We start from the raw sequence: 9,329 nt of genomic DNA, 5'->3' as shown, positions 1-9,329 counted from the left end.
TGGCTGAATTAAATTCAAAATGTAACCACATGAGATGAGAGCCATAATTTGCTTAAACAGTATTTAGACTGCAGTCAACATAGTATCTTAGGCCTATTTACTAAATTACCATGGTAACTCAAAAAGTAATTAAATCTTGGAACTTGGCACATTGAACCATCAAATTCTTGTCTACCTTGTAGCAACCTTGTCTCCCCAAAATTCTAAATTAAATGGAAGAGAGGAGTAGGAAATAAACTACATGTTGGTATAGTTTTAACACTCAAAATTTAGAGCTTCTAGGTTTCTCCTTCTACACATCTCTCTCTTACATGTGGGACTATGCTCTTGTGGGACCCATGTGTCATACACTCACAGCCAACACATCATCTACACACCTCTCATTTAATTTATATTTCATTTTTCTAAAGGTGAGAGAGAGGAATAAAAATCATTTCATACCTAAACTAGCTACTACTCTACCTCTCACGTACACCTAGGATACATCAACTTGGACCCATATGCCATCCAATCTTTAGCAAACCACCTGGGTTAGACACACCATTGAATCCACCTTGTATTTATCAAAAGAAGAAAGAGCAAGAGAGATTCACTCACATTCTTCCCCATACCCCATCTTTCATCTAGGTAACATCTACCTAGGGCCACATATCAGTCTCTCTTGCTAGAATGGGTGAAGTACAGGTAAATCCCAGCTCCTCTAGCTTATCAACACCCAACACCCTAAATTTGTGTCCTTGCCAAGGTTTGACACCTAGCTAACACCTTGCCACCTCAACCTTCACCATTTACCAAACCAACTCGCTATTCTAATCTCCATCTATCCCTCATCGTGTTCCTCTAAGAAAAGCCATGAAGAACTCCCTCGAAATCTCCAAAAACATCCAATCCTTTCTCTCAACCAAAGGTGTTTGATTCGTTACAAATCTTCTCTAGTGAGCTTCGCCATATTATAATCCTAACAACCGTATCTACGGATCATAATTAACTCAGTCCTCTTCTTTATTTTCCCTTTCCATGGATCGAACACATTGCGTCGAGCTCGTCGGCGTCCTCGGTGTCCAGAGCGCCGCCATCGGTCGCTTAGCCGTTCCCGATGATCCAGTGCATCTCCGACTGAGCCGCTGCGCCATGATCGTCGCCAAGGTTCCAGGAGAAGGCCTACCAAGGTAATCGCGCTGAAGAGCCGCCGACAAGGAGATTCTCTCTTTCTTCCTCAAGTCCGGCCGCCGGCCAACGTCGTCCGTTCCTCGCTCTCGGGTGAGCTTCGGCGCAATTCCTCGCATATGAAGCATCCTTAGATGATCTTTGATCCATTCCCCTCCTCTCCTTGGCAGCCCGAAGACCGGAACAAACCGTCGCCGTGAAGCCGACGCTATCCATCGCCGCCGAGCCATCTCCTCCACTGTCACCGCTGTCCAGACCTTTTCAAGCCGCGGTCAAGCTTCGGTGAGCGTCATAGCACTTCCTAATGCCACATTCATGCATCCATTTGATCACTACATGGCTATAGGCGCACATGCAGTAGCAGCCCGTGCACAGCCGCCGCTCGGACTCGCCGCCGGCGTTACTCCGATGACCGCAATCCGAGAAAAGTAGAGGAATGGAATCCCGAGAGCGTGCTCTTCATTTCATCTTTTGACCTCAACCCCAAAGGAGCCACCTATTGCCGCCGGTGAGCTCGAGATCGAGCTCAGCCATGGCTCTGCTCAGCCTCTGTATCGAATGAACGAGGTAGAGAAAAGCAGGGACTTTGTTTTGAGAATTCGAACAACTGTAGGTCTCAGTATGTAAACATCTAAATCACTGACAGGAGGGTCAAGAACTGAAACGTAAATATAAAAGAAAATGGGGGAGTCTTTATAAACTATGTCATAGACACGTTTTTGGAGTGAGGGTTGATTCCCCCACACTCTAGGGACCTTTCTGCAAAAGATCTCTCACTGACCAGTGGGCCCTATGTTTTTAAAATCTGGAAAATATAAGGAAAATGCCTTAGTGAATATCTAATCAACAGAAAAATAGGTTAACTTGTAAATTGCATATAAAATTCATTTTAGCTCCAATCTGGATGAACTAAATTTCCGTAGAATCACCAAGTTATGAACCTTATAATATGGAAACATAAAACTTGGCACTTGAAGTAGAAGAAATAGCTCTAATAATTCACATAAGAAAAAATGAACATAGAGCAATCGCAAAAACTATTTCAAGAGGCATTTCGATTTAGACTTAACGAGCGACGCGGACAGTTACGTGAGAAAAGTACTAGTAGCATTACAGACATGCATGCAAGTAGTTTTTGCTATTAGGTTGTGCATATTTTTTTCTTCTTATGAAATTTTCTCTTAAATTACTTATCCGATCTATAATCCGATTACACGATCCGATTACACCGTTGTGTTCGTAACAATTAATCTTTACAACAAGATCTCACATGATTATATTTTGATGAAAAATCACAAATTACTTTTATGATATGTCTAAATTACTTTTAGATTTCACTAAGTTACTTCTTAGACATACAAAAGTAAATTCAGTAAAGCCTAGAAGTAATTTACATATATTATAGAAATAACTTAGAACAAAACGAATGTAACTTTGGCATGTTATTTGAAGTAAATCCGTTGTAGAGATAAAAACATGACTCTATCTAGAAATTAAATTAATCAGCACAAATTATGAAATTAACTAAAAACAATAATAAAAGTAATCACCTCAGAGCATTATGAATTTATAGGAAGTATTTTAATCAAATCAAAAAGTAACTTATATATATGATAATTAAATATATGATAATTTGTTCAATGAAAAAGTGTATTAATTAAAGTTACTTTTTTTTATAAGTTACTTCTATAATATATGTAAATTACTTTAAAGCTTTCTGAATTTACTTTTGTATGTCTAAGAAGTAACTTAGTGAAATCTAAAAGTAATTTAGACATATCATAAAAGTAATTTGTGATTTTTCATCAAAATATAATAATGTGAGATCTTGTTGTAAAGATTTAATTGTTATGAACACAACGGTGTAATCGGATCGTAGATTAGATGAGTAGTTTAGAAAATTGTATTTGAAGTATAGGTGAATGGTGTCTCTCATATATGGTGTCACGCCCCGAACTAGTCCCGAGCGCAACTAGCCCGTGACGCTCCAAATTAACCTGTTAATCGATACCAGTCCCAGGAAACAGTGCTGGTATCACAGGAAGACAGAATATCACAGCAACAGAGGTCTCTTTATTATAGAGTAGGAGTACAGTCATGTTGGGCTGCGGACAGATCCCGAGCTCACAACTGCATTACAAAAGGGAAGCGGAAGCCAAGACTTGGACCAAACATCACAGGCGCGACTTGGGAACTAGGCCGAAACCCTAAAACTCATCGTAGCCGGCTTGCTCCTGGAAGAACTCCTCGTCAGCAGGATCCGCTTCATCTTCTTCAGCAACTGGGGGGGATTATTTATATAGAGCAAGGGTGAGTACGGGAGTACTCAGCCAGCCATGGGAAATAAGTGTTTAATGCAGGCTTCAGAGAAAGGCTGTTGTTTTTGCAATTGATTTTATTTGAACTCTTTTCTGAAACAACTAAGTGAGTGCTTCTCAAACGACACGGATGAGACAGTGCGTCTCGTCCGGTCGGAGTATGTGCAATGTATTAGTCTTTTGAATTGACCAAGATTGGCACCCGGCCAACAGCTTTCAAACGGCCACCCGGGCCTGGCTGATCCCATCAGCCGCAAATTTTCCAAACATCAAACCCATTCCACAACAGCAAATTTCACAAGGCAGTAGTCAAACAAAACTACGCTAGGAATCACCTCACATCCGCCCATGACCGTGGGCACGGCTGTTCGAACAGTTTTAATAACCTCTGCAGAGGGGGTACACTTTACCCACACGACATTACTAACCCGGATCATCGAGCCCGTGCAGAACGGCCACGACTAGAGACCTTAAGGCTTTCATGACAAGGCATTTCGAAAGCCGACACAGGTTCACCATATGCCAACGAGAGGGGTCCCAGACCAACACCAGATTAGGTCCCAGACCATACTGTGCCAGGAAGCCCAGGGGTCCTCTCCGACACCACCCCGGCGAATCCACATGTCTCTTAGCATCATGGCTCCCCCGATAAGCTAGTTACTCAGCCAGGGGTGTCCCATTCCACCCATGTGGTCGTACTTGTCATGTGTTCGGATGAAATTCCAAGGAAATGGTCCTTAAGTGCAAGAACGGGAAACCGTACACCCGGTACGTTCCCCGGTCCGCGATTTTGGAAATTCATTTAGTTCGCAAGCACCGACCCAGGTGTCGGGTTTTCCAAGTCTTTTGTAAAATCCAAGTTTTACCCAAGATGTTTCTCAGATTTTAAGTTTGAAGGCGACCGTCGATACCCGTGCAGAGTGCACGATTACCGAGGCGCAACTAGGTGGGTACAAGGGAACATGGTATAACAATTACAATGGAAGGGTCAAATGCAACAAATTAGGTAGGTCCGCTAATCTGCCTTGCAGACGGGACAAGCAGATTAAGTGCGATCCTATCAATGCATAATATTTTTCAAGCAACATAATTAAGTTCAAATATAGGCTCAAGATGTTCAAAGGTGGCTTGCCTCGCTCGAGATCTTGAGCTTGATCCTCAAAATCCTCGCACTGCGGGTCTTCGGGCTCCGAAACTACACGCGAAACGGGACGACTCAGCAAACGGCGAAAATAAAGCCCTATTATTGACCTCTAAGCGTGCCATTAGATAGATCTCGAGATTTGAGGAATTTTGGAAGTTGAACGGAGTCAAACGGACTTACGGTTGGGAAGATATTGAATTTCTAAGATTATTGGATTTTTGGTCTAAAGGAAAAGGATTTATTTAAATCCTTTTTGAAAAAGAAAAGAAGGAGGGAGGGAAATTACACTTCCCTCGGGCGGCTAGGGCGCGGCCCGAGAGAAAGGGGCGGCTCGGCCGAGCTTAATGGGCCGGCCGGCCCAAGAAGGCGGCCCAAGGCGCGCGCGCGGGCGGGGAGGGGAGAGAGAGAGCCGGTGGGCCGGGTCCATCCCGCGTGGTCCCGGGTGGGACCCGCTTGTCGTCGACTCGGCTCACCGTGAGCGAGGTGCACGCGGGGCGTGCTAGGGTTTGGGGAGGGAGGCGCGGCGCATGCGTGCGGTTCGCGGAGGACGCGGTGCGGCGGGCCCACTCGCAGCCTCACGGCTCGCGGTGGACCGCGCGCGCGAGGGGGCGGAGGGAAGCGGCGGACCGGGGTCTGCTTGACCCGGTCACGGCCGAGGTGGCGCCGACGTGGCGCCTATGTGGCTGCCACGCGGGCCGGTGGGAGGTAGACGACGACGCCGGTCGGAACGGACGGCGGACGACGGCGGCGAGGGCCGGAGCGAACCATGGCAATTCAGGCGAAGGCGAGCACACCGGGATGTTGCACAGGACGAGGGGAGACGAGCCAATGGCTCGGATTCGACGGGGGATGCTTGACGGTGGCGGATTGCGGTGGCGGCAACCGACGGCGGGAGAAGGGGGAAACGGCGATGAGGTCACGAGGGGCCGATTCCCGGCGGCGAGAGCATCTACGCGGCTACGGGAACCCACCCCTTGCGCCGGATTAGGAGGAATCGCATCGAGGGAGGCCGGCGACGAGAGGCGTTGCCGAGCTCGGGCGGCGACGGCGGCGAGCACACGGCGAGAGACGGTAGCAGTCGGGGCGGCGCCGGCTAGCTACGGGGAGGCTACACATGCTACTACCGAGAACTAAGGGGAAGAGATGGATTGAGGAAGGAGAACGGGGAGATGCACTACCGTGCGGACGGGGCGCAGTGACGATGGGCCGACGGCACGGGAGCGATCTCTCCGGCCTCGGGCCGGGGAAGAGGAAGGAGAGGGTGCGTCCGGAGTCCCGTTCCGCGTCCTAACGCGCACCGACTCCTTCGGCACACGTGATGGCGTCGGTCGGCGATCAGCAAGACAGAGGGGACGGCAATGGCGCGGGCGAAAAACGGGGAAGATTGGGAGGGGAAAAGGAAGGGAGGGCGCCTGGGTTTATAGGGCGGCGATGTCGGTTTAGAAACCGACCTTGGGCGGTCAAGGGAGGGAGCTCGCGCTCGGCGGTCGCGGCCAAATCGGCGACAGGGAGGGAAGGATGATGCCGGCGGGAGGGAAAAGGGAAAAGGGGGGAGAGAAAGGGGGCTTGCCTCCTTGCCACTTTGGGGAAAAGGAGGAGGGAGAGGGGGCGATGCGGCAGAGAGGAGGGCGGGGCTCAGCCTCCGTCCCTTGGAAGCCAGCGTGCGGCGGTGGCGGGGCCGGGTCGATGACGACGGCGATGACGGCGGACCGGTTTGGAGTGGAGCGGCGACATGGGCGGCAGACGCGGGGCAAGCGCGGCAGGCGCTGACGGCGGCGGTGACTGGCCGGTCGGCCACCACGGTGCGCGCGCGCGCGGGCGGCGCGACGATTTGGGCGGCATCGGCGGGAATGGCAGCGAGAGCGGGAGGGAGGGCTCGGCGCGGCTCACGGTAGAGCGGGGAGAGAGAGAGAGAGAGAGCCGGGGAGGGAGGGGGAGATGGGCCGAGAGGGATTCGGCCCATCGAACCCGAGGGAGGCTAAATAGACTTTTGCGGAGCGATTTGATTTGGGAAGGATTTGGATTCGGGATTGAACTCGACGATAGATTGGGGATTTGAGATCTGAGATGGCACGGACACTAGACAACAAGCAAAGAAACAGATTTCGCAACTAGGGTTTTTAAGAGATAGTTTTTCCGCTAGGCGCCACGACGGAACGGGCGCTACTGTCACGCCCGGAAATTCACTAGTAATTTCCGAACTTATTTGTGCATAAAATCCTCGTCCAGGAATCAGCCGAGGTACACAAACTGACAATTTAATATACAGATTCATCAAATTAATTACAACGATAAATACTTACTTAAGAGGCACTTAGTCCTCACCATGAAGAAAACTGCAGCGGAAAATAAAATCTAGCGAAGCTCCGGCTCCACTCCCACAGGCAGCTCAACTGGGGTATAAGCCAAACGTCTTCTCCTTCTGGATTCTTTTTCTTCAACTGAGGTTGATTGATTATTGCAAGAATGAGCATATGACATACTCAACAAGCCACACAGCAAATATGCAAGTGCACAAGGATACCAAAGGATGGCATAATATAGGCTCATTTGCAAAAGCAGCGTTTAGCAAAATATTTAAGAGAAATAAAACAGTAGAGTAGTTAATCAGAAATTTTAATCAACACTGAACAGCAGACCCATGCTGCACAGGCCCGACCATCCTGAACAACCATACCCGGCTGTACAGATCTAATCTCCAAACCAGGAGCTAAGCAAATTATTACCAGTTATAACATCAATAATTATTGTGAGAGGTGTGAGACTAATCACGAAAAACATTGCTCAACTCGCCCATAACCGCGGGCACGGCTATTCGAATAGTTTTACTCTGGCCAGAGGTGTACCACTGTACCCACAAGACACAGCCTCAACATCATGTCTACCATGCGTCGCGATACTGGAAAGTACCCGAATAGAGGCTGTGACATAAACAAGGCATGGACTCCCCAGCGACCCCCGTGGGCTTATCTCCGCCACTTCTCAGTCTGGTGCTCCGTAATGAATCATGTTATACAAAAGGTAAAGCCGTTGCCCACGCTGGCTTGTGGTTGGCACGGTTAATGTTTCACAACAGTAGCTCGCGAACCGGTCCTTAATTGTCATGAGCATGACTCTCAAAACCATGTGCTCACAACCCACCATTATCAAGTTTTAGTTGGCAAGTAATTAATTAACCAATCACGATTGACCATCGTGAACTACCATTAAATATAACCATAAGTGATAGTGAAACATTAGTTATCCCAATTGTGTGCTAATGTTTCTAAGCATGGCTAAGCAATTATATCTAGTATCTAGTTGAACCAATATATATAAAGCTCAACTAGTCCAATTATAATCACCCAAGGTATCAAGGAATAAAGTAATCAAGAACAAAAGGTCCATAACAAAGAATAGGTTAATTCCACCCAATGACATTCGAAAATAAATGCACAGTTGAAATAAATAGAGAATTTAAATATAGGATCAACATGCTCAAAGGATTGTGTTTAGGATCTGTGTGACTTGCCTTGCAATAATCGGTCTTCAATTAATCTTCTTGAACACTTCCGACGCACTCGCGAACCTTCGCAACGACGGAAACGACAAGCTATCACGCAAAACGAGGAAAAAGACTAATAAAAACCAAATAAACAATACATAAAAAGTAAACAAACATGTAGGTCATAATTTTAGATGAATTAGGAGACTTGAACGGCCTCATTCTGACTTCAAATGAATTTATTATGAATTTTACAAGATTAAATCTATTTAAAGCCCATTTAAAAAGAATTAAATAAATTTAATTCAATTTATGGACAATTTTAATATGTAGATCTTTATTTTATACAACTTTTGCAACTTGAACCACATTAAACTGAGTTCAAATGTGAATTTTTAAAGATTAAATCGGATTAAAACACTTATATGGATTTTAATTGAATTATGACGCAATAATGAATTATTTTTGAAAAGGAAAAGAAGGATTATTGTGTCAGCGGCTAGGGTTTGCGGTGGACCGGGTGCACGGCGGCGGTTCACGGGAACGGACGGCCGAGATCAACCCTATCCAAAACGGACGGCCGAGATCGAACGGTCCACGACCGGCTCACGGGAGAGGGCGACGATGACGTCGGCGGTGACGTCACCTCCGGCGGCGGCGGTTCGGCGGCTCGGACGGCTCGGACAGCGCACGCTCGCCGGCGAACGGCGGCGCTTCGGCACGAACGGAAGGCACCAACGGATAGAGGACGACGCGGCGAACTCACCGGTGACCAAAGAAGCGGCGGAGAAGCAACGGACGGCGACGGCGACGAGGTTGAAGCGGCGGCGGCCTTCGGGTCAACGGCGGCGATGGTGCTCCGGCGATCTTCGGCGACGGCGAAGGGGCGGACGAGGACGGTGGCAACTTGGCGATCCCGACGATGGCCTTCCCGAGTGACGACGGCGACTGGAACGGCGGCGACGCACGGCTGGAGCGACGGCGACGACGGCGGCGCTAGGTTACACGGCGCTAGAGCGCTTCCGACGACGAGAGACGAAGGCGAAGGTGGCGGCGGGTAGAGGAGAGCTCGGGGGTCCTTTTAAAGGGGCTAGCGAGCGGCGACGGTGGCCCACGGCGACCGGCGGCGAGAAGGAAAGGTCGGATTGGAGGGAGAAAAGTCGATCCGAATCGAACTCGAATCCACGGATTTCCAAACCGAAAAAGACGATGATTC

General features: G+C 48.4%; 1 long non-coding RNA gene across 2 annotated transcripts; it reads left to right on the top strand.

Moving 5' to 3' along the window:
* The first annotated feature begins 747 nt into the window (after nucleotides 1-747).
* On the top strand, nucleotides 748-3,385 carry LOC136353897 (uncharacterized). Of its 2 annotated transcripts, XR_010737409.1 has the most exons (3): nucleotides 748-1,260; nucleotides 1,338-1,449; nucleotides 3,182-3,385. It is a non-coding gene; the product is annotated as an uncharacterized lncRNA (long non-coding RNA). The 2 variants fall into 2 exon arrangements; XR_010737408.1 differs by having other exon boundaries at nucleotides 825-1,449.
* The last annotated feature ends 5,944 nt before the right edge of the window (nucleotides 3,386-9,329 follow it).

This window comes from Oryza sativa, chromosome 11, assembly GCF_034140825.1.
Source record: "Oryza sativa Japonica Group chromosome 11, ASM3414082v1".
NCBI classification, from domain to species: Eukaryota; Viridiplantae; Streptophyta; class Magnoliopsida; order Poales; family Poaceae; genus Oryza; species Oryza sativa.
This window is presented reverse-complemented; position numbering and strand designations above follow the sequence as displayed.